The following is a 20,674-nucleotide window of genomic DNA, read 5'->3' as shown; positions in this document are numbered from 1 at the left end:
GAGGGACTTCTCTTCCTCCATGGCCAGGGAAAGCAGGGGGTCAGCGGGTGAATCAGGGCATGGCTCGGGGGCTGTGGAATGTGACTTTGGAAAGGCTTATAAACAAGGGGGAAATAAAGCCCTGTTGAGTTTCTGCATAGAGAAAGCCACAGAAGGGCCCTCGTGGGCCTGCGTCACTCTGTCCCCAGACTTTTGCCTGCAGAATCATAATTCCAGGGGAGAAATGAAGCAATGCTGGTTTTCTTGGGGCCCAGACCCCTCTGTGCCTCCCCTGACCGCTTGCAGAAACAGTGGATGCCAGGTCTGAGAGGGGACTGAGAATCTGCACTGGGCTGCCTAGAGAGTGTGGCCAAGCTAATCTCAGGCCCCCTGCAATTTTTCCACCACGCACGCCGTTCCCACGCTGCCCATGCCACCTGCCACTGGGGACTCTTCCACTTCCAGCCTAGACCCTACACTGGGGCCTTGTTTGTTCCCTCCTTGTTGAACACCTGTCCAAGAGAAACTTGGCCCTGGGCTTCAGCAGAGGTCTCATGCTTTGGTGATGGATTTACAAGGTTTTCTGTAGATGAAAAGGTGATGAGCCTATGCATTGGATAAACACACCTCCTCAGGTCTTCGTTCTCAGCAAACAAAACCATCATTCACAGAATCAGATTTGTTCATCTAAAAATGTGTGGGTGACACCCAGGAGCCCCTGTAAGGATCTGTGTGGTGCCCTTGGGTTCTAGGAGAGAGGAGGGTGAAAGGAGCTGTTCACAGCCTCTTTTGACTCCCAGGTGACAAATGCCCAACAGAATGGTATAGCTGGGTGCTCTGTGGACCCAGAGGACAAAGCCTGTCTCCGAGTGATGTGTGTGGAGGAAGAGAGTGCTGGAGGGGCTTTAGGGCTGGCCCTTAGCAGGAGCACCTCAGCCTTGCAGAGAAAGGTGTCCAGCAGAGAGTGAAGCATGCTCCTGGGTTTCCTCCCAAACCAGAGCACCCTACTCTCCTCCGGGGTGAGGCAGAGGAAAGCGTGAGTCTCCACCTCATGATTAAATATTCACAGCTCAAAGGAGACAGAGGAAGAGCCAGGCCATACGAGATGAAGGATGCAGGCAGGTCAAGGAAGGAGGCCAGGAGACCCTGGCAGGGACAGAGTGTGGGGCGACAAAAGTAAATACAGCTCTGCTGGTGGCCGCAGCATCCTCTAGGCAATCCCACAGCTTTTTATTTATAAAATATATAATTGCATGTGTTTAAATTTTATATAATTCATTAAAGCAAGGGTGGTAAGTGCTTTCTGATAATTAAAATGCAGAAGAGCCCATTCTCGGATTTGAGGCCATGAATAAAAGTGACACTTTGCCAATTGCACCTTGTTGGGTCACCGTTTAGCTGCAGCCACGGACACCTCTCAGGTAATTGAGTGCTCCTTGCTGGGGAAAAACAAATGCAGGATGAGCTGATTCTACTGCTACTTATGATGCTTCACTTTAGCATGGAAATTGGGGCAGCATGGAAATTGGGGCTTCAAATGAAACAAGTTAACCCATGAGCAGCGAAAATAGCAGTATTTTTTTAGAAGGTACGAGGGGAGAACTCAGCCAAGATTTTCCGAGAGCCAACTCCTGGCCTCTGGGCAGGACAGAGGCAGATTCCCATCCTAGGACCCTCCTTCACCTCCTCCTAGGAAGACAGGGATTCCCGTTCATCCCGGGAGCTGTCCAAGGCCAGGGTGCTGAAGCGGTGAATGTAATGGGCCAGGGCCGCCTTCTGCCTAGAGCCCCTTCCTGGAATCCTGCCCTGGCTTCTCCGAGGTGGAGCATTGCTGCACCACTTTGGCCACTCCTCACTCTCGTTGGACACCCCCACCCTGCCATCCTGTGGCCCACAGGGCCAGAGGGTCATGCCTTGGTCCTCCTTGGAGACCTGAGTGGGCAGGGGGATCATGGGTTCTAGGAAAGGTGGCCCAAGCTTCATACATTGTCCCTTCCACTGTGACTGACTGGCTTGCTGGCACCCTGGCCCTTTCTCATCCTGGCATTGTGAGTGCTGGGACGCAGCTATAGGCTTCCAGAAAGCTCTTTGGGCCAACTCTTGCCTGGGCTGAGGGTGTCTTCTCCTTGCCCCATCCAGCTTTCCAAGGTGTCTTGCCAGGATAGGGGACCTATACCAGAACCTGGACAAGAGGGTCCTATGGTCCTTGCTCCCGTGGCCCTGGGGTCTCACTCACACATCCATCCTCCTCACTCAAAGATGCTGCTCTCTTAACTCCTACTGCATGCCAGGTGCTGCCCGGCTTCTGAACAAAGCAACGAACAGGAAGGGATGAGGTCACCAAACTGAGAATGTCACCAGAAGGCAGAAAGTTCTGCTGAGAAAGTAAAACAGGGTCTTCTTCTGGACCAGTGGTCGGAGAAGGCAGTGGGCAACTGAGTGGAGGCCTAAGGGAGATGGGGGAAGGAGGTCAGGGGAAGGCGCAGATGCTCAGATGCAGGGAAGAGCCACAGCAGAGCTTGCCTGGAGCATTCTGCAAAGAGGTTAGGGTGTATGGCACAGGGAGTGCAGGGGAGACCAGAGAGCTGCGTTCTGTGCGTGTGAGCAGCAGAGAACGTAGGGTCCTGGAGGGTTGTGCACAGCCTGCATCTTTTCCACCAACTGAGATGAGAGCCTCTGGAGGTTCAGAGCCAAGGACTTGGCTTAAATAACAGCTGTAGGTGTTGAGTTGAGGGCAGGCAGCAGGTACATGGCGAGGGAGCAGGGGGCTCTGTTAGGAGGCAAGTTCATGGGTCCAGGAAGAGACAATGGTGCCTTGGTCAGGGTGGTTGTGAGAGGGGGTGTTGGGAAGTGATTGGATTCCAGATGTGTGTCTCAGGCAGAGCCAAGTAGGGTTGGCTGCTGGATCAAGTGTGAGGGTGGGAGAATGACAGAGGCCTGAAGGGGACTCCAGGTCTTCTTGCCTAAGAGCCTGGAAGGATAGAGCTTTCAGCACAGATGTCAATTAGATCTGATGGGGCAGCTTGATGGCAGATAGACATGCAGGTATTTACTTTTCAACATGTTAACTTGAAGAGGCCTTTGTGATGTGTGGGCAGAGATGTCAAATATGCCCTGTAGTAAACCATTGGGATTTGAGGGAATGCCTGAGGCTGGAGCTATACATATGGGGTTTATCAGTATACAGACAGCATCTCAAGCTGTGAGATGGGTTGGGTTTCCAAGGGCAGGGCTGGGAGTGGTCAGAAGGTGCTGACTCCTGCTCACACCACCAGCAGGCACATAACCCAGGACCGAGAGTGAGGTTTTCTGACCCCTGATCCCAAAGCCTTTGGTAGGTCTTGCCATTCCACTGCCGTTGTATATGTAGCGATGCTGCCCAGACTACCTGCCCCAGAGACCTTTGGGTAACTTATCAATATGCAGATACCTGAGCTGATTGAATCAGGTCCTAGAGACAATAAGCCTGGGGATCTGAATTTAAAATAAAATCTCCCCATTCCCTGGCCCTTGTCCAAGCTGAATACTATGCAAATAAGAGTTTGAGAACCGATCCTCCATGAGGCAGGGCAGCTTGTTGCAGAAGCCACACTAGGCCTGCAGGTCCTGGGAGCCCCTCCCACTCAGAGGGTCTGAATGGCCACCCTTTCTCCTGAGGTTAGTAGCCCCTCTGGTCTGGTCAGAAGGCTTCTCCCTCACCATGTTCACTGCCTTAGCCAGCTTCTCAGAATCCTTCAGGGGAGTTCAGAGGCAGTTAGACCATCTTATCCCAAACTCATTGAGTTCTGTACATTAATTATGTACAGCTTTTGGTACATCAAAAAATAGCAAATAAATAAAGATTGTTCTATCACATGAGTGGACAAATGGAGACTTTCTTTCTTTCTTTCCTTTTTTTTTTTTTTTTTGAGATGGAGTCTTGCTCTGTCGCCCAGGCTGGAGTGCAGTGGCGTGATCTTGGCTCACTGCAAGCTCCGCCTCCCAGGTTCACGCTATTCTCCTGCCTCAGCCTCCCCAACAGGTGGGACTACAGGCAGCACACCGTCATGCCCGGCTAATTTTTGTATTCTTAGTACAGACAGGTTTCACTGTGTTGGCCAGGATGGTCTCAATCTCCTGACCTTGTGATCTGCCCACCTCGGCCTCCCAAAGTGCTGGGATTACAGGCGTGAGAAATGGAGAGTTTCTAAGTAGGATAAGAGGGAAATGAAGCATGAGGACCAAGCACCTGGCCTTCCCTCAGACCATGGAGAAGGTGCTCACTGCAAGGACAGTGTCAGCTTCCAGCCTGCCAGCTTCTCTCTTCCTGGGAGTCAGCCAGATCTCGGTTGATGCAGAGGAAACATCTCTTTTCTGATGATGCATTTCTTTCAGTGCCAAGGGTGGAGCTGTGCCCAGAAAACATTCTCCAGATTGCAACTACAATCCTGGAATTTCAGCCTTAGATTCACGCCTTTGATAACTGCTCTACTTCTTTGTTAGAGAATGGATATGCGCCAAGTCTTCACTGCCAATCATTTCACTCCATGCCCATACATTTATACAAATAAAAGAGAAAGAAAGGGAATATCATCCAGGGGAGAAAAGTATTAATTTTAATCATCTATTTTTAAAAACAGCAGCTCTATTGATATAAAACTCACATACCAGACAATTCACACTCTTTAGCTAAACAATTCAAAGTTTTTTAGTGTATTCACATAGATATGCAACCAATGCCACAATCAATTTTATAACATTTTTGTCACCCCAAAAGAAACCTTATACCCACTAGTGATCGCTACCCATTTTGCCTACACCGCCAACCCTAGGCAACCACAGCCCGACATTCTGCTTATTCTGGAAATATCACATCATTTGAGTCATGCAATGCCTGGTCTTGTGTAGCTGGCTTCCTTCACTCAGAACAGTATTTTCAAGATTGATGCATATTGTATTATGCATCAGTACTTCATTTATTCATAGCCAAATCATATTCACTACATTTTATTTACCTATTCATTAATGGATGGATGATCAGGCTATTTCCTCTTTGGGGCTATTATGAATAATCCTGCCATAAACGATGAACATTTTTGTCCCCTTTCATTTCTCCTGGTATACACCTAGGAGTGGAGTTGCTGGTCACATTGTAACGCTATGTTTAACATTTTGAAGACTTGCAGGATTGTTTTCCAAAGTGGCTTCACCCTTTTACATCTCACCAACAGTGTCCGAGGGTTCCCATTTCTCTACATCCTCACCAAGAGGTATTAATATCAGTGTTTATTATGTCAGCCATCCTCGTGGGAATGATGCCCTTGCTTATTCTGGCCTTAATTTGCATTTCTCTGGTGGCGAAAGATGTTGAGCATCGTCTCATGTCACTGGACATTTGCACATCTTCTGTGAAGAAGTTTCTATTGGAATCACTTGCCCATTTTTAATTTGTGTTGTCTTTTTTATTCTTGAGTTGCAAGGGTCCTTTTAATATTCTAGACACAAGTTCACTACTAGATATGTAACTTTTCAAAACTTATCTGCCAATCCGTGGCTCGCCTTTTCAATTCATGGAATGGCAATAAAATGCCGTTTTGTGCTTCAAAAGACACTTTCTTGATGGTGTTTTCTGGAGCACAAAGGTTTGAAGTTTGAAGGTGTCAAATTCATCTACTCTTTTTTTGTTATTGCTTATGATTTTGGTGTGTCACATCTCAGAAATGACTACCTAATCAAGGTCATAACAATTTAGGGCTGTTTCTTCTGAGAGTTTTATCATGTTGTCTCTACATTTAACTATTTGTTCCATTTTGAGTTAATTTTGTGTATCATGTGAGGTGGGGGTTCACGTGAATTCTTTTGTACCATTTGTGGAAAAGACTCTGATTTCCCACATTGAATTGTCTTGGCATCAGCATCAAAATTCAATTGACCATGAACATCTGAGTTTATTTCTGCATTTCTGATTTTATCTCGCTGATCTGGGTGTTTCTCCTTATGTCTGCACCACATTGTCTTGAATACTGTAGCTTTGTCACAAGTTTCGAAGTAGGGAACTGTGAGCACCCTAATTTTGCTCTTCTTTTTCAAGATTATCTTGGCTATTTTAGATTCCTTGATTTTTCCACTTAAAGTTTAGGATCAGTTTATGAATTTCTGCAAAGAAGTCAGCTTGGCTTTTGTTAGGTATCACATTCAATCTATACCTCAATGTGGGGATTATTGCCATCTAACCAATTTTAAGTTTTAATTCTTATCCATAAACATAGGAAAGCTTTACATTTGTTTAGATCGTTTTAAATTTTTAAGCAATATTTTGTAGTTTTCAGAGTATAAGTCTATACATCTTTTGTTAAATTTATTCCTAAATATGCTATTCTTTTTGATGGTATTGCAAATGAAATTGTTTTTCTAAATTTCAATTTTGGATTGTTTATTATAAGAGTATAGAAATACAGTTACTTTTTATATTGAGTGTGTTTCCCAGAACTTGCTGAATTTTTTACTTCTAATAGTTATTTTGTGGATTTCTTAGGAATTTTTGTATGTGAGCTCATGACATCTGCAAACTGAGATAGTTTAATCTTCTTTTCCACTCTAGACGTATTTTTTAATTTTTCTAGACTAATTGCCCTGGGCGGGACCTCTAGTATATTAATAAAGAAGAGGGTGAGAGTGGACATCTTGGGTCTTGCTCCTGATCTTAGGTGGATAGCAACCAATCTTTCACCATTAAATATGATGTTAGCCATGGAGCTTTTTAATAGATGCATTTTATCAGAGTGAAAGTTTCTTCTATTCCTAGCTTGTTGTGACTTTCTTTCTTTTTGTTATGAGGTGATGTTGAGTTCTGTTATATGCTTTTTCTGTATATCTGGAAATTATCATGTGGTTTTATTATTTGTTCTGTTGATAGGGAATAATAAATTAATTGATTTCTGGATGTTAAAGCAACCTTGCATTCCTGGGATAAACCCAATTTTGCCACAGTATAGAATCCTGTTTCTATGTCACTGGACTTATCTTGCTCATATTTTTTGAGGATTTTTGCATGTGTGTTCATGGAGAATGTGGGTCTGTGGTTGTATTTTCTTGTGATGCCTTTCTGGTTTGGGTAACAAGGCAATATAGGTCCTATGAAATGGCTTGGGAAATGACACCTTTTCTTTAACTTTTGAGAAAATATGTGAATAATTTGTACAAATTCTTTTCTAAGTATTTAGTAGAATTCATCGCTGAAGTCATCCGGGTCTGTGTATTTCTTTCTGTGTATTTTTTTCATTTTCTATAAAAATTTTTTGTTGTAGTAAAATACATGTAACATAAATTTACCACCTAATTATTTTAAGTGTATACAGTTCAGTAGTGTTGAGAATACTCACCTTGTCATAAAACAAATATCCAGAACTCTTCATCTAGCAAAACTCAAACTCAATACCAATTAAACAATATTTTTCCATTCCCTCTATCATCAGCCCCTGACATCCACCATTCTGCTTTCCATCTCTATGGATTTGACTCCTCTAAGTACTTTGTACAAGAAGAATTATGTAGAATTTGTTATTTTGTGACTGGCTGATTTCACTTAGCATCATGTCTTCAAGGTTCATCTATGTTGTAGCATATGCATTTCCTCCCTTTTTAAGGCTGAATAAGGTACCATTGTATGGATGGACAAAAACACGTTCATCCATCCATCCATCCATCCATGCATCCATCCATCCATCCATCCATCCATCCATCCATCCATCCATCCATCCATGCATCCATCCATCTATCCATCCATCCATCCATCCATCCATCCATCCATCCATCCATCCATCCATCCACCCATGAATCCATCCATCCATCCCTCCATGGAGACTTGGGTTGCTTCCACCTCTTGGCTATTGTGGAACAGGCTGCCATGAACATGGGTGTACAAACATCTCTTTGAGATCCTGCTTTTGATTCTTTCGTGCATATACCCAAAAGTGGAATTGTTGGATCATATGGTAGCTTAATGTCTAATTTTTTGAGGAAGAGCCATACAGTTTTCCACAGCAGCTGCCTCATTTCCTATTCCCACCAACAATGTACAAGGGTTTGAATTTCTCCACATCCTGGCCAACACTTTTCTTTCTAGGCTTTTCTTTGTTTCTTTTGTATTCTATTGTTTTGTGTAATAGTAGCCATTCTAATGGGTGTGAGGTGGTATATCATTGTTTCAATTTACATTTTTCTAATAATTAGAAACACTGGGCATCTTTTCAGGTGCTCGTTGGTTATTTGTATTTCTTTGGAGAAATATCTATTCAAGTCTTTTGCTCATTTTTAATTTGTTCCTTTTGTAGTTATTTTGTGGGAGTTTTTTAAAATATATTTTTGATATTAACCCCTTATCAGTTATTTGATTTGTAAATATTTTCTCCCATTCTGTATGTTGCCTTTTCATTCTGTTGATTACATCCTTTGATGCATAGAAGTTCATAATTTTGATGTAGTCCCATTTGTCTATTTTTACTTTTGTTTTCTGTGTCTGTGGTGTGATAATCAAGAAATCATTGCCAAACTTGTTGTTATGAAGCTTTTCCCCTATGTTTTCTTCCAAGAGTTTTATAGTTTTACATGACATACAATATGAAGCACGTTTTTATATGCTTATCTGCCATCTGTGTATCTTCTTTGGTGTGGTGCCTGTTAAGGTCTTTGGCATATTTTTTAACTGGCTTGTTTTCTTATTGTTGAGTTCAAGAGTTCTTTGTGTATTTTTAATAACAGTTCGTTATCAGGTATGTCTTTTGCAAATATTTTCTCGCAGTCTGTTTAAGCATTCTTTGTGTATTTTTAATAACAGTTCTTTATCAGGTATGTCTTTTGCAAATATTTTCTCACAGTCTGTGTCTTGTCTTCTCATTCTCTTGAAATTGTCTTTTGCAGAAAATAAGTTCTTCATTTTAACAAAGTCCAATTAATTTATTCTTTCATGGATCACACCTTTGGTGTTTCATCTAAAAACACATCATCATACCTGAGATCATCTAGATTTTTCTCTTATGTTATAGCCTAGGAGTTTTATACTTTTGCATCTTACATTTAGGTCTGTGATCTATTTTGAGTTAGTTTTTATGATGAGTGTAAGGTGTGTGTTTAGATTCATGTTTTTTGCATGTGGATTTCCAGTTATTTCAGAACCATTTGTTGAAAGGGTTATCTTTACTCCATTGTGTTGTCTTTGTTTGTTTGTCAAAGATCAACTGGCTACATTTATATGGGTCTGTTTCTGGGCTCTCTATTCTGCTCCATTGATCTACTTGCCAATGGGTTTATTGCAATAGACAATCAGATATGCAGTAAAGACATATCTGATAAAGGGTTGTTGTTAAAAATATAGAGACTATGGGTATATTTTTCACCAGTATCACACTGTCTTGATTATTGCAGCATTACAGTCTTAAAGCTGGGTAGTAATACTCCTTCGACTTTGTTCTTCTCTTTCAATATTATGTAGGCTTCTCTGAGTCTTTTGCCTCTCCATATAAACTTTATAATCAATTTTTAAATCTCTACAAAATAAGTTTCTGGGATTTTGATTTGAATTACATTGAATCTAGAGATTAAATCGGGAAGAACTGACATTTTGAAAATATTGAGTCATCCTGGCCATGCACATGGCGTATTTCTCCCTTTATTTAGTTCTTCTTTGATTTCTTTCAACCGAGCTGTAGATCTTGTACATATTTCGTTGGACTTATATCTAAGTATTTCACTTTTTAAGGTGCTAGTGTAAATGTTATTCTGTTTTTAATTTCAAATTTCACTTGTTCATTGCTAGCATTTGGGAAAGCAATTTACTTTTGCCTATTAACCTTATATCTTTTAATCTTGCTATAGTTAATTAGTTATATTAGTTCCAGGAGTTTGTTGTTGTTGTTGTTTCCTATTTTAATTTAGTTCAAGAAATTAAAAAAAAATTTTTGAGATTTCTTTTTGACTCATGTATTATTTTAATGTCTTGTTTAATCTCCATATATTTTGTGATTTTCCAGTTGTCTTTCTGTTATTTATTTCTAGTTTAATTCCACTGTGGCCTAAGAGCTGACACTGTATAATTTATATGATTTTTAATTTGTTAGGGTGTGTTTTATGGCTCAGAATGTGCTTTGCTTTCGTGAATGTTCCCTATGAGTTGGGAAGAACGTGTATTCTTAATTATGTTCTTGCTGATGTTCTGTCTGCTGGATCTGTCCATTTCTGATAGAAGGGGTGCTGAAGTCTTCAACTGTGAGAGTGAATTCATCTGTTTCTCTTTGCAGTTGTATCAGCTTTTGCCTTGTATTTTGACACTGTGTTTTTGGGTGCATATCTGTTAAAGATTGCCATGTCTCCTGGGAAAATTGGCCACTTTATCATTATGTAATTCTCTTCTTTATCCCTGATGACTTTCCTTGCTTTGAAATCTTTTTTGTTTGAAATTAATATAGCTACTTTTGCTTTATTTGAATTAGTGTTAGCATGACATCGTTTCCATCCATTTACTTTTAATCCACATTTTTTAATATTTAAAGTTGGCTTCTTGTAGATTACATATATTTGTGTCTTATTTTTTGATCCACTGTGACAATCTCCATCTTTTAATTGGTGCATTTAAACTATTGACTTTCAAAGTGATTATTGATATAGGTAGATTAATATCTATCATATTGGTACCTGTTTTCTATATCTTGCACTTGCTCTTGTTTCTATTTTTGTCTTTCACTCTTTGTTCTGCCTTTTGTAGTTATAGTTGAGAATTTTATATGATTCTATTTTCTCACCTTTCTTAGCATATCAGTAACCCCCCCCTTTTAAACCTTTTAAAGTGGTAGTCCTAGAGTTTGCAATACACATTTACAACGAATCCAATCCTACTTTCAAAGAACATTATACCACTTCACACGTAGTGTGATAAAAGATTCCTTGTTCCTCCCTTGCATTCATTCCATTATATCTGTCATTCATTTCACTTATATGTAGGCACACGTAAGTGTATACATGCATGCACATAGCTTATGTGTACATGCATACATATGTAGACACACATAAGATATAATAACCATACTTAATTGAAGACCTTGCTGCTATTACACACACAGATAAGATATATCATAAGCATACTTAATTGAAGATCTTGCTGCTATTATTTGCCAGATCAGTTAAAAACAAGAAAAATAAGTTTTTACTTTATGTTAACTTATTCTTTCTTCATAAGTCATCTTTCCTGTGGGATCTGAGTCTCTGCCTTCTCTTTAAAGAGCTTTTGTAACATCTTTTACTAGGCAGATTGACTGATAATAAATTGTCTCCATTTTTTATTGTTTTGATTTATTTCTCCTTCACCGTTGAAAGATAATTTTGGCCAGGCATGTTGGCTCACGCCTGTAATCCAAGTGCTTTGGGAGGCTGAGGTGGGCAGATCACTTGAGGTCAGGAGTTTGAGACCAGCCCGGCCAACATGGTGAATCCCTGTGTCTACTAAAAATACAAAAATTAGCCAGGTGTGGTGGTGGGTGCCTGTAATCCCAACTACTCAGGAAGCTGAGGCACGAAAATCACTTGAACCCAGGAGGCAGAAGTTACAGTAAACTGAGATTGTGCCACTGCACTCCAGCCTGTGCAACAGAGTGAAACTGTCTCAAAAAGAAAAAAAAAAGATAATTTTGCAGGGTACAGAATTGTAGGTTGGTGGTCTTTTTCTCTTAGCACTAACTGTTTTACCTTACTCTCCTCTTGCTTGCTTAATTTCTGCTTAAAAAGTCAGATGTAATTCTTATATTTGTTGGTTTATAGGTATGGTCTTTCTCCTCATCTCTCCCTGGCTTCATTCTAGATTTTTAAAAAATGTTCAAATTTCTGTTGTTGGAAAATAAAATGCCTAGATTTTTCATTATTATTATTATTTTGCATTTATCCTACTTGGTGATCTCTGAAATTCCTAGAATGGAGGCTTTGTGTCTGGTATTAATTTGTGGGACATTTCCAGTCATTATTGTTTCAAGTATTTTCTCTTTCTTTCTTTTCTTTCTTTCTTTCTTTCTTTCTTTCTTTCTTTCTTTCTTTCTTTCTTTCTTTCTTTCTTTCTTTCTTTCTTTCTTCTCTCCTCTTTCTTTCTCTCCTTTCTTTTTTCTTTCTTTCTTTTTCTCTTCTTTTTCTTTTTCTCCTCTTTCTCTTTCTTTCTTTTTCTTTCTTTCTCTCCTCTTTCTTTCTCTTTCTACTCTTTCTTTTTTCTTTCTTCTTTCTCTTTTTCTCTTCTTTTTCTTTCTTTCTTTTTCTCCTCTTTCTCTTTCTTTCTTTCTTTTTCTTTTTCTTTCTTTCTTCCCTTCTTTTCTCTTTCTTCCTCTCTCTCTCTCTCTCTCTCTCTCTCTCCTCTGTTCTTCTGTTCTTTTTTCTCCTTCTGGTATTCCCACTACAAGCATGTTTCATCTTTTGTAGTCACCCCATACTTCTTGAATATTGTTCTGTTTTTTTCAGCCTTTATTGTATTTGCTTTTCAGTTTGGGAAGTTACCATCGATATGTCCTTTATCTCAGATATCCTTTCCTCAGGGGCATCCAGTTTACCAACACACCCATCAAAGGCATTCTTCAGTTCTGCTGCAGTGTTTTCCTTCTCTAGCATTTACTGTTGGTTCTTTCTTAGGGAATCTGTCTGCTCCCATTGCACACCTGGTGTCACATGCTGTCTGCTTCCTCTATTAGGGCCTGTAGCATATTTGCACTTATAGTCTTAAATTCTTAGTCTGATAATTCCAATATTACTGCCATGTCTGGTTCTGATGCTAGCTCTATTTCTTGAAACTCTATGTGTGTTTTTGAGTATGCTTTATAATGTTTGTCATAGGCAGGCTTTGTGTGCTCAGTGAGAGGAACTGGTTTTAGCAGGCCTTTAGGAAAGTGGTGCTAAGGTGTTGGGGGAGGCAAAGTGTTATAGAATCCTGTGATTCAGTCCCAGTTGTTTAGCTACCCTGTGTCTCTGGACCGTTAACTTCACAAGTGCTTCTCAGTTCATGCTGTTTTACATGGGACAGGATGGCGAGAGTGGGCTGGAGGTGAGCATTTTCCTCCTCCTATGTGGAAAGCCAGGGCAGGCTGAAATTGGGTAGTTCTCTTCCCTCAAGGAAGCTGGACTCTGATAAAACCCCAACATTTTAGGATCGGGATTGAGTATTTTCCTTCTCCTATGTGGAAAGCTAGGGCAGGCTGAAGTTGGGTATTTCTCTTCCCTCAGGTAAGTTAAACTCCAATAAAACTCCAGCATTTTATGCTCTGATTGGATGTTTTCTCCTGAAGACAGGCCTTTTTGAGAACTAAGTGATCTGGTAGATTTCAAAATAGTTCCTTTTTTCCTCCTCTTGCTGGAAGCATGATAGTTTTTTTCTGCGATATTTTCTTGGGGAACCTGGTTAGCTCTTGTAGGTAAAACTCACAAGAGTGAGGTGGGCTTCCCAGGACTGGGTCCCTTTGGAGTTATTTGTAACTCTCAGACTCATCCACTCTGGGCCTCTAGCAATCCATGAGTTGGAGTTCAGTTTCTTCTACTCTGACACTGTTTCCCACAGCGGTTTCTCATCCCAAATCTCTCCTCTAGCAAGTTGTGCCTCCTGGCTTCCACACGAATGTCTCTCCAATTTCAGGAGGAGTGGTTGGCACTGTGTGCTTATCCACTTACAGAATCAAAAATACTTGTGGAATTTTTAACCTGTTCCGCTTTTTACTTGTTAGGTCAGAGTGGTGACTTCCGTGTTCCTTACATGAGAAACTGGAACTCACCTTAATTTTTAAAAGGCAGTTTCTGTGCATCTGATAGTCTCAGTTTCTGATTTTTCCTTTTGCCACTCAACTTTGCCCTCCCACTGTCTTCGGACCCACATTGTTTCTGCTGAGAAGTCAAGTGTTCATCTCACCTGGAATCCCTCTGTGTGACAACTGATCTTTCACTTTGTTGCTTTCAGGATTGGTCTTTGTCCTTTTAAAAAGCATTTTAATAATGACATGTCTGTTTTTCAATGTCTTTGCCTTTATCCTAGCTCATGGAGCTAGATAGATATGTGTAGATAACAATTTTTCATAAATTTGGGGAAGTTTCATTGTTTTTTCTAGTCATTTTTCTGCTTTATCTCTTTTTTCTTGTATTCTCAGGACACATATACTGGTGCTCTGAATGGTTCTACATGCCTCTGAGGTTTTCTTCCTTTTTTTCATTTGCTATTCTTTCCGTTTCTCAGATTGCTGAATCCCTGTAAATCTATTTTTATGTTTGCAGACTCTTCTGCCAACTCAAATCTGTTGAGCTCTTTGGTACATATTTGTATTAATTATCATACTTTCCTTGTTCAGAACGTCCATTTAGTTTTACTAAAATTGATATTCTCTACTCAATGAGTTATTACCATGATAGATTCCTTTACCTCCTTAAGCATACTTTCCTCTAGTTCTTTGAACATATTTACAATGGCTGCTTTGCAGTATTTGTCTACTAAATCCAACATCAGGGTCTCTCACAGGCAAGTACTGTGGCTCACTTTTTTCCCTGCCTTGGGGTCACACTTACCTGTTTCTTTTCCTGACTCATAATTTTTTAAAAAACTGAACATTTTAGATAAGATATTGTACCAACTCTAGACACTAATCTCCTAGCACTATTTCTGAGGCTTGTTTTGTTGTTTGTTTTTTTTTTTAGTGACTTTGCTGGACTATTTTAATGAACTCTATTTCCACACAGTGTGAGGTTTCTGATGTAAACCCCACAGGTGCAGCACTGGACAAGGGCAGTCTCCCTGGGGTGATGGTGGATTTAGCAGGTCTGTCTCTGTCTCTGTCCCTGACATCTCTATGCAGAATTCTGTCTGTTTGGTATTGCAGCCAGCTGTTAGACTTTTACTCATTGCTGGCTATGTTTTAGTTTTTTTACCCCCTATTCCCTGGTACATAAGTTGCTCCATAATTTGATAAAATTAAATTCAGGAAGGGAAAGTTTTAAGCCAGTATTTAAGGTTCATTCGAACCCCAAGAGGGCTCTCTTAGCTGTCTCTTTTTCTGGTTCTGTCTGGTAAGCTAGCTAGCTTATGGTTAGCTTGTTCTGATGGAGCATGGGCCCTTTGATTGCCCACCACCACAATCTTCCTTATTTTCAAGAGATTCTTTTGGTTTGAACACACTATTTTGAACACTCTGTTTTGAAGTTAATTCTACTGGGGGAGAGCTTTGGCAGTCTGCATTCTTGTGGACTAAATTTCCCCTGAGCAAAGTCTCTGAAGTAGCTTCTGGTCTTCTTCTCTTTTCTCTTCAAGTGTGGAAATTCAACTATGTGAGCCTGACCTGGGGCCCTCATATTCTCAGCCTGGCATGCCTGGGGGAGAGCCACTGTCCTCTGAGTAGGGGTTGGGTGTAAGAGGGGAATCTCAAACTATTTGTTACTTCCCCTCAACAAGGACTCAGCTTCCGCACCTCGGAGGTGGTGGGGTTGGGAAATGCTGGCTGCCTGCCCTTCCTCATACAGTCAATGCGTACTGACAGCCAAGGAGACGGAAAGCCCTGTCTTCCTGGCCACTGGGAATGGAGCTCCGGGAAGCTGACCAGGGGAGAGGAGGTCATGGGACCATTTGGGACCTCAAGTGTCACAGACTCTCACTGCTCTTAAGATTTTGTTGAAATTGTGAATGAATGTACCTTCATTTGCTTTGTCCCCTTAAAACAATTTGTAGAGACATTATTGTTTTTTAAAAGAATTTTTACCAGTTTTGGTTGTTTTGCTGGGAAATGGATTCTTGGAGCTCCTTAAATTACCATTCTAGAAGTGTCTTAAAAGTTTTTTCATGCTCCTCTCATTAATAATAAATAATTCCAAGTATTCTTTATGGGGAGGGGATAGAGAGCAAAAATGAAGTGGTTATATGACCCAGAGCATGAGAACTCCTGAGGATATAGATTAATCAGGGAGAAGGTTCTAGAAGGCCAGAAGCTCAACTTGGCACCCTACAATTCCCTACAGCATTGCCAGTGAGAAGTGAGCAGGCTGGAGAACATGCCTCCAAGGTTTTAGAGCATAAACCACGGCGTACACTGTGGTCCAATGGAGGGGAGGGCCACAGTATCCTAACTCCTGTCATCCGTGAGAGTCAAGAATAGAAACACTATGCAGCTTCCCAGGCCTGGATGGAACGCCAGTCCCGACATGAATAACAGCCGGGCAAGCCTGCGTGGAAAGTCAAAGGAGCTGCTTAGTTTTCTGCGTAGATTGTAGTGCCAGGCTCCGGTGTGAGACTCATAGGATTATGAAGGAGTAAAGGAAGAAAGAAAAAAGAGGCTGGGCATGGTGGTTCATGCCTGTAATCCCAGCACTTGGAGGGGCCAAGGCAGATGGATCACCTGAGGTCAGGAGTTCGAGACCAGACTGGCCAACATGGTGAAACCCTGCCTCTACTAAAAATACTAAAATTAGTTGGGCATGGTGGTGCATGCCGGTAATCCCATTTACTTGGGAGGCTGAGGCAGGAGAATGTTTGAGCCCAGGAGGAGGAGGTTGCAGTAAGCAGAGATCGTGCCATTGCACTCCAGCCTGGGCAACAGCAAGACTTCATCTCAAAAAAAGGAAAAAAGAAAGAGAAAAGGAAAAAGAAAAAAATGAGAAGGAAGAAGGGGGAACAAGACATGCAGAGTTTCACAGCCTTGAGTCCTGACTGGACTCAGGAGGGCCATGTGGCTGAGAGGAAAAGGTGTCAGGTCTCAGGGATGCTGGGACCTCCAGCTCTGCCTGGCTGGCTTCATTACATACCAGGTAAGAAGAGTCTGGTTTCATCGCTATTGGCGATCCTTTAAGGGACTCCTCATCTCTTCAAGAAAAGGCTGTTCTTATCCACGGACCTAAGCCAGAAAGGGCCCCAGCTGTGGGCAGGATGACCCCGGAGGAGAGCGAACTCCAGGGCCAGCCTCACTGCAGCCAAGGGGTGCTCCAGCAAAGCAGGTAGAGGAGTCCGACAGACGGGAGGCTGCGTCCGTAGCAGTGCCAAACCCTCTTCCCAGGCAGAACCACAAGCACGCCCATCCGCAGCCCGCAGGTGAGGTACTCACGCCCTGCCGAAGACAAGGTGACCAGGAGACGACAAGGAGGGATGGTGAGTGGAGTGGGCACCGCGGCACGGGCAGCCAGGAAAGGAGGCGTTCCTTCCAGTCCCAGCACGTGTGGCTCTTTCCAAGTCGGCTGAGTGCTTGAGGCAGGGAAGAGAACTCTAAAAGACGCCCAGCACTGAATGTATGTTCAGCTTCCTCTGGGAGATGCATCTTTTCAGCAACCCATGGAGCTGATGACTCAGGGCTACCTCCACCGTGAAGCTGGTGTTCTCAGAAGCACAAAGTGCGGAGGGCAGTGGGGCTGATGATGCTAGTCTTCTTGGATTAGTGGCCTGGGGGCTCCCTATGGCAAACATTCTGACCATGGCACTTCTAACATTGGGGCTGGTCACTCTCTGTAGGGCTGACAGGGCTGTCCCTGCACTGTGGGGGTGTTTAGAAGCATTTCCGGCCTCTGCCTACTGCGTCCAACAGCAACCCTTTCACAAACACAAGGGTTATGACAACCATTAACGTCTTCAGACATTGCCTGATGACCTCTGGGGGGTACAGCTGAGAAACAATGCTTAATTAGAGCGCGTTGTTGACACACACTTGCACACCTTTCCCAACACCTTGTTCAGGGTTAGAGGTGTGAATTACTGTAAATAAATTAATGTGCCAATGAATGTGATAAAGGCAGTTGGGAACAGTCAAACAGCTCCATCGGTTCCCAGGTTTAGCTGAAATGCTGGGTGAAAACAATAAATAGACAGGGTGTTGAAATGGAAATTCTAGATCACTGTGTATTCCAATGCAAAGTGTTAGACTAGCAGGAAGATATTTTTAAGGTAAAAGACATAAAAATGTTTACAGCAGGAGCGGGCGGTGGCCGCCTGTGCAGCAATGGCGAAGATCAAGGCCTGAGACCCTCGAGGGAAGAAAGAGGAGCTGCTGAAACAGCTGGACAACCTGAAGGTGGAGCTGTCCCAGCTGCGCGTCGCTAAAGTGACAGGCGGCGCAGCCTCTAGGCTGTCTAAGATCCGAGTCGTCCGCAAATCCATTGCCTGTGTTTTCATGGTTATTAACCAGAGAAAACCTCAGGAAATTCTACAAGGGCAAGAAGTACCAGCCCCTGGACCTGCAGCCTAAGAAGACACGTGCCATGCGCCAGTGTCTCAACAAGCACGAGGAGAACCTGAAGGTCAAGAAGCAGCAGTGGAAGGAGCGGCGGTCCCCGCTGAGGAAGTAGGAAGGAGCGGCTGTCCCCGCTGAGGAAGTAGGAAGGAGCGGCTGTCCCCGCTGAGGAAGTAGGAAGGAGCGGCTGTCCCCGCTGAGGAAGTAGGAAGGAGCGGCTGTCCCCGCTGAGGAAGTAGGAAGGAGCGGCTGTCCCTGCTGAGGAAGTAGGAAGGAGCAGCTGTCCCTGCTGCGGAAGTACGTGGTCAAGGCCTGAGTGGTGCATTGTCGGTAAAGCACAGCTGGCCGAGAAACAAACAAAGATGTTTAGAGCATTTTTGTCATTCATCAGTGGAGGGTGTGACTGTAAGACATGTTCCATGTCTTTGGAGAGAGCTGTGCTGTCATCAATTCCATCTACCACATGTTTCCACCTCCCAACCCTGAGAGCAGTGAGAGGGGCTGCAGCAGGTGACCCATGACAGTTTTGGTAGAAGATTTCTCTGGTGATCTGTGCGGTGAGTCCCATCTAGGGGAGAGGTGGGGACGTGACACCTCCTGAGACTAAGTACAATGGACTCAGGGACACCGTCAAAGGTGATGATGGAGAGATCCGAGGGTGTCGTAAGTTCTGCCTCTGCCTGAAGAAAGGCTATGGGACAAATCCCCTTTACCTCTTGGCAAAGAAGAGAGGCTTTGATAATACCATCCACAGGGGTAAATACAGAGCCCTGGATAATCTGGGGGCGATGGGAATTGCATATGAGCCATCTCTGAGAGATCTCGGGGTGAAAGTCTGATTGAGGTAGTTCAATATGTGTGAGGGTTACCCCTGAACTAGATACAGGCACCCCCAAGGGTGCTTGGGGTTGCCCTAGATTCACCCAGGTGGGGCAGAGGGATGTTCCGGAAGAGATGGGCTTCCAGAAGCTGGAGGGAAGTGTTGAACGCAGTCATCCCAAATAGAGAAACCTTAGGATGGCCGGGCACGGTGGCTTACGCTAGTAATCCCAGCAGTTTGGGAGGCCGAGGAGGGCAGATCACCTGAGGTCAGGAGTTCGAGACCAGCATGGCCACCATGGTCACCTGCCTCTACTAAAAATACAAAAATTAGCAGGGGATGGTGGCAGGTGCCTGTAATCCCAGCTACTCGGGAGGCTGAGGCAGGAGAATAGGGAATTGCTTGAACTCGGAGGTGGAGGTTGCAATGAGCCAAGATCGCACCACTGCAGTCCAACCTGGGCGACAGAGCGAGACTCCGTCTCAAAAAAAAAATCAAAAAACAAAAACCACACCCCCTCTCCTTAGGGCATATGAGGGAGTGACAAGGAGGAGATCCCAGCCACGGGAAGAGTCAGCTTCAGACAGGCAGCTGTGCCCCAAGGGGCAGTGTGTCCCGGCTGCCATGGTGCCAGCCCAGCAGGATGCCTCCCGCTGCCTCATCTGTCCCCGCCACCCCTTCCCCACCATCAGGAGTCCTGGAGGGTGTCTGTCCTGGCTGGGAGGACCAGGCACTGATCCAGGAAGGAGGGAAAGTGACAACTTCTTGCCCGGCCCAACTGCAGTCCTGCCCACAGCCCCAAACCTGCAATGTGGGATGGAAAACCTCAAACATGAATGGAGTCCAGAGCTATGGCAGCTGTAGGGGAGAGGACCGTTTGTTTCAATGACTGATCTGAGATGATGCTTTGTAACTTAAAAAACCATAGGACATTTTGTAATTGACCACCCCAGGAGAGGAGCAAAACACGCGAATAATATACAAGGGTGATGGGCAAAAACTCAGCCTTAGTGGGGCACCCACACGGCTCCATCCACAGAATGGAAGCACCAGCATCAGCTGCATGGCAGGTGCTGTTTCCAAAGCTCCTGATGGATACCGGTCAGTCCTCACACGCATCCTGTGAGCTGGGCAGTAACATCATTGCCTTCTATAGTCAGTGAGGCCCCTCCACTGGCCCCAGCTTTCACAACGAACAAGTGGTGGGTCAAGGAATCCAAGACCTACATCTTTGGCCACAGAGTCAAGGAGGCCAGTTACCAATTGTGGATGAATGAGACCTGTGGGGACAGCTGAGGGCGTCTCTGCAGATGGATGCAGGATCCCCATGAAGGACCCAGGGGTCATGGAGAAATGAGAAAGGGTGACACATTTTGGGTGCAGGAGAAGATGCTTCAGTGAAGGATATCATGGGATGATTGTCAGAAAAAGCAGGAACATAAATTCTGATCACAGGATGTCCTTGGTGATGCCAGACAGCCTTCAGTGTACATAGGTGGAGGTGACTTTCTCCAGCCTTTTGCCACCCCAAGCACCCCCACAATACTCACTGACACCCCCCTGTCCTGGCCAGATGGAGCCCGGATCTGTTTTGGTCTCACCCTTAATATTCATCTGAAAGTTACATTTTCCCCCAGAGATTGATGTTTAGCACAGTTTCTACCCATAACCCTGCACCAGCAGGATCCAAGCA

The 20,674-nt window shown here is 43.5% G+C and overlaps 1 pseudogene; it reads left to right on the top strand.

Moving 5' to 3' along the window:
• The first annotated feature begins 17,930 nt into the window (after positions 1-17,930).
• On the top strand, positions 17,931-18,477 carry LOC100461349 (large ribosomal subunit protein uL29-like; annotated as a pseudogene).
• The last annotated feature ends 2,197 nt before the right edge of the window (positions 18,478-20,674 follow it).

The sequence above is a fragment of the Pongo abelii genome, chromosome 23 (assembly GCF_028885655.2).
Source record: "Pongo abelii isolate AG06213 chromosome 23, NHGRI_mPonAbe1-v2.0_pri, whole genome shotgun sequence".
NCBI lineage: Eukaryota > Metazoa > Chordata > Mammalia > Primates > Hominidae > Pongo > Pongo abelii.
The sequence above is the reverse complement of the archived record's forward strand: the minus strand, read 5'-3'. Positions and strand labels throughout refer to the sequence as shown.